A 5745-nucleotide genomic window follows, 5' to 3' on the forward strand; every position below is an offset into this window, starting at 1 on the left:
TAATGTTTCTTGGATTTTTTGAAATTACGTTTATAAAATATTATTTTAATGTAACTTTTTACCAACTTTTTAAAACTAAAAGATCCATTGACCGGTATTTTTACCTAATGCAGAAAATTGGAAAAAGATGTCCTATTAAAAGGAGGGTGATAGACTTGAAGATTGATATAGTATTCCAATTTTGGAGATGACACCACAAAAAATGCGGTAAAATATTTATCATAATTATTATTTTTTTATTTTTATTTCATCGTAAGATATGAAAATTAATATCATATTTAGAGTTTTAAATTAATCTTATCTACGCATCCTAATAAAAAGTATGACATAATTTTATTTTACTACTTATTCCGTTGAATTGATCAAACGTGTGAGAGATACAGTAAAAAATTTAAAATTATAACTCTGTCAATACAAAAGTGAGAAAAGAAAAATACAAACATTGTGCCAGATAAAGCTAAGGGTGATGCACTGAGAGAACTTACTTTTATTTTATTTTGTCAAATTTAAAATGCTCTCTTATTGGAAGTTCTTGGGAGGAGGGCACATATTTTTCTCTCATGACTCCTTTATTCATAAACCACTTTTTATGAATTAATTAAGCTTATAGATCTTTTATTCAGATCTAAAAACAGATGAGTGATATCCACATAGTCAAACCCCCACCCAAGATATATAACATCCTAAGAATTAAGATACAATTCTTAAGTCATAATATTTTAATTACAATTATTTATTTGACCTCAATCATTTTTAATGTAACATTTGTATATATCTTAATAATAATAATAATAATAATAATAATAATTTATATGAAAGTTCCTGATAAATTTATTCTTCTTGCAAGACAAAGAAATAATTAATCATGAAAAGAGTGGAAAATTATAGCATCCACACATCAATGCAAAAAAAAATATAAAACGCAACAGATTCATAAAATCATCATAAATATCTATAATCCATTAACAGTGTATTATCACAAATATGAACCATGACACCAAAATACCCGAGAAAGAGTCACGAAAGTAAATAGGTATAGTTAAATAAAAAAATAATACTACCTATCTAAATATTTTTATTAATCAAATCTAATTAAATTAGTTTAATATCAATAAAAATTAATTATAAATAGTATTATTCTAAATTTTTGTTTAATTTAATTGAACTTAATTTATAAAAAAATTTAGATGTGTACTGTAATATTACTCATAACAAAAATACGTGAAAAAAAAACGGGATGAACACTATCTAGCCTAAACAAAATAAAATTCAAGCGAACTTAGCCTCTATATGTGTGAGGGAAAAAAAATCGCCATTTCCACAAAAATAATTTTTTGCAAATAGAAAAAAAAAACCTACATTCTTACTATTCATAGGCGAGCAGGATAAAATATCATCTTCGCTATCATTTACACCATTCATTAAACACACAAGATAATAAATTACAATCTATTGTATGTGCAATCTTTGAATCTTGTGAAAGATCATATTATAATTCTTGATGTGATAACTTCAAGCTTTTCTTTTATAAATTTCAAAGACAATTTCATTTCTTTCATTAATCATGCTTAAATGCATAATCACATTATATTGTTTAAAGTGTCTGTTATCGAATTTATATAGTTTAGTTTCAGTAAGTACACCGGTTCACAAGTAATAAGAAAATGAATAAAAAAATATTGTCTTTTTCTCGAAAATTAATTCAAGTAACATACAGTTCAATTGAATCTATCACTATTTAGACTATTCAAAAGATGATTAACTAAAAAATGACAAAATAACAACAATAAAAAAGGGTAAAAATAAAAAACAATGAATTCATACTAGATGTTTAATTTAGATTCAACTTCACTTGATGTTTTAAACTCTCTAGTAATTGTTTATGGCATGTTGGTATATGTAAGAGTCAAAGGATTGCAAAAATATGAGGAGGAAGAAATTAGCAATAAAATAAAATAAAATAAATCTACATCGAAAGAACTAAGAAGAAAGATCAGAGAAATTGAGCAAGCACAAGAAAGTTGAACCAAAGTATAGGCACTCTTGAAAAGTCGAGCAAAATTCTTTAGTAACTCGGCCATTGTCATATTCTATTATCTTAACTTTTTAGAAGCGATTTCATCCTCTACTTGTTAGTTGGATAAAATCTAATGAAAATCTTTTTAGTAAACTCCTCCGATCCAAAAAGAGAGGAGGAAGTCTAACAACTACTTCTTTATTTTAAAAAAAAGATTTGTACCAATATTTTCGTTGAACCACATATAAGTTATATATAAAATACTAACTCAATAACCTATTTTTTTGTGCACTTAAGAGCTCAAATAACTTTTTTGGCATCTTCTAGTCATAATTGAGGATCTTCAATTCTTCATCCAGAGAATTTCTATTGAGAAGGTGGATAAATTCAACTTCAAATATTTTTTAAATGTGATTTTTGGTCTCCGAACTAGGCTCAGGATTCGGTGGTCCAGGAACCTTTGGACCATTTAGTGGTCCAAGTAGAAAACATGTTTTTGGAGTTTTTTTATCAATTGCTACGTAGTCTTTGAACTAATTTTAATTACAAATCAACCTCATATATTTTATTTAATTATAAAAATAGTTTTTTATTTTATAAATTATTATTTTATCAATTATCTATTATATTTATTAACAATCAAATACAAAAATAACAACCAATTATATCCTCCATTTATCCTAATAATTCCAATTGATTAAAAAATTAACTTTGATCTCGTTACGTTCGTCCATGGCTCTCAAATCGTGTTTCCTTGAAATTCAATCGATTGGTTTTTCAAAACAATCGATTGAATGATAACTCAATCGATTGGTTTACACTATATCACAAAACAATCGATTGAAAGTTGTAAGGTAGAATGGTAAAAAGCTTAAACCAATCGATTGTTTATACTTTCCAATCGAATGAATGCCTCAAAACAATCGATTGTTGTTGTTACTCAATCGATTGAATTCACGAAAACAACATGGATTTGCCAAATACAATCGATTGGAAAGTGATGACATTGAAGTTTTAGCCAAATTCAATCGATTGGTAATGTAATCCAATCGATTAGAAGGTGATGAAGTTGAATGTTTTGCCAATTTCAATCGATTGGTAATGGAATATCCATCTACTCAATCAATTGGTAATGTTCTCATTTTTCAGAATTCTTTAGGATTTTGCACAATTTATTCTATTCTACTTTTATAAATCACAAATAGGTTGTACAAATCCTCATTAATCCAATTTTTTTTTTCAATCACCATGATCAGGATCTTATTATCTTCTTGCACCAATATCAATGTATTAACATAAGAACAATTTTTATCACTTAACTTAAATCATTGATCCTGTAGTTTGGTCTAGTTTGGACGAAAGGAAATGTATTTCTACTAGTATTAATTAAATCCGTGATACTACATGACGAAATTATTTTGGTAACCAAGTTTAACCAAGTTGGTTCAATAGCTTATTGGTATAATAAATAGGTTGTACAAATCCTCATTAATCCAATTTTTTTTTCAATCACCATGATCAGGATCTTATTATCTTCTTGCACCAATATCAATGTATTAACATAAGAACAATTTTTATCACTTAACTTAAATCATTGATCCTGTAGTTTGGTCTAATTTGGACGAAGGAAATGTATTTCTACTAGTATTAATTAAATCCGTGATACTACATGACAAAATTATTTTGGTAACCAAGTTTAACCAAGTTGGTTCAATAGCTTATTGGTATAATAAAAAATAATTGATTGAGTAGATGGATACCATTACCAATCGATTGAAATTGGCAAAACATTCAACTTCATCACCTTCCAACCGATTGGATTACATTACCAATCGATTGAATTTGGCTAAAATTTCAATGTCATCACTTTCCAATCGATTGTATTTGGCAAATCCATGTTGTTTTCGTGAATTCAATCGATTGAGTAACAACAACAATCGATTGTTTTGAGGCATTCATTCGATTGGAAAGTATAAACAATCGATTGGTTTACCATTCTACCTTACAACTTTCAATCGATTGTTTTGTGATATAGTGTAAACAAATCGATTGAGTTATCATTCAATCGATTGTTTTGAAAACCCAATCGATTGAATTTCAAGGAAACACGATTTGGAAGCCATGGACGAATGCAACGAGATCAAAGTTAATTTTTTAATCAATTGGAATTATTAGGATGAATGGAGGATATAATTGGTTGTTATTTTTGTATTTAATTGTTAATAAATATAATAGATAATTGATAAAATAATAATTTATAAAATAAAAAATTATTTTTATAATTAAATAAAATATATGGAATTAATTTGTAATTAAAATTAGTTCAAGAACTACGTAGCAATTGATAAAAAAACTCTAAAAACATGTTTTTTACTTGGATCACTAAGTGATCCAAAGATTCCTGGACCACCGAATCCTGTGCCTCCAAACAATTAATGAACTCTTTGAAAAAATGATTTGGCATAGATAGAGTTCATGTTTCACTCCTATTTTGATTAATTAGAAATTACAACACAACATCGGGGGTTTGATGCATTCCCTTCATTGTAGCTAGCAAGTCGGTTGAACCTCCCTTCTCTACGAAATTTTCTTAAACTTTTTCTTCGGGTATTTCTCCTCCGTGCCTACGAACTATTATTCTTTATATCCTTGAACTTAATTATCATGGCACTCTTTGCAGAGGGAAATTGACCCTATTAGACTTAGTAGTAATAACATGGAATAAACCTCTCTACCATACTTCTTAGTTGAAATTTCTATCTATTAAGTAAAATGGATGAATCATAAACAATGAATATAGGATTCAAAAGACACCATAACAAAGAAAAAAAATTTTATGAGAACAACTCCTTATAAATCTTTGGTAATATCAATGTATATTAAGTAAATTAGTGTAAAACCCGCGCGTACGCAGGCCAAATATTGTTTCATTATAATAATAGATTGGTACTTATCTATTAATAGTTATAGTTGTTACTTTTAATTTGAAAAAGTTTTTATATATAAAACTCATTGTATAGTATAAGACTTTTCTATCCTTATTTTTCAGAAGCCAAATAATTTTGATATTTTTTTTAATCCATATTAACGGATTCTATTTAAATGCAAAAGTTATTACGTTTGTATGTTTAAATAAATGCTATAATTTGTTAGTTGATATACAATTTAAAAAAATTAATACTTTAATAAAAATAATTTATATTATAATCACACAAACAATAAATACTAAGTGATATCTAATAATAATTATTAGACTGAACTGCTTAACCCAAACTTTCCTTGAATGGGTGTAATTAACCTGCCTCATCAAACTCATGGATTTAAATAGATAGACCTAAACTGATAAGGACAACCCATTAGATATCTTTAGTTATTTCACACATTTTTAATTATGTATTTTTATATTATAGCATATATTTTATACCAAATAATTAAATTAATAGTTAATTTTTAGTTTATACATTATAACAGTTGATTTTTTAATTTTAATCCTTTAAAATTGTATTTGAGAAAAAAACTAAGACTAAAAAATAGATATTAAAAAACTGAAATTAAATTAAGTCTCTGTATTATGTTTGGTATAAAGTGTACAAAATTGAGTTATGTTTTAGTATCTTATTTGATTTAAGAAAAATATAAATATAAAATAAAAATATTTACTAAAATATTTTTAATTATTAAAAAAATATTATTAAAATTTCAGTCTCTATTTCAAAAAATTTCAGACT

The 5745-nt window shown here is 26.2% G+C and overlaps 1 protein-coding gene across 1 annotated transcript in view; it reads left to right on the top strand.

The window, feature by feature from the left end:
* Positions 1 to 5745, top strand: part of LOC107626874 — a 153808-nt gene that overhangs the window by 1653 nt on the left and 146410 nt on the right. Inside the window, exon 2 of the mRNA XM_021115435.1 lies at positions 114 to 207. The gene's annotated coding sequence lies outside the window, so the exon portion shown is untranslated. The remainder of the gene's footprint in view (positions 1 to 113; positions 208 to 5745) is intronic.

Source organism: Arachis ipaensis, chromosome B02 (genome assembly GCF_000816755.2).
Source record: "Arachis ipaensis cultivar K30076 chromosome B02, Araip1.1, whole genome shotgun sequence".
NCBI classification, from domain to species: Eukaryota; Viridiplantae; Streptophyta; class Magnoliopsida; order Fabales; family Fabaceae; genus Arachis; species Arachis ipaensis.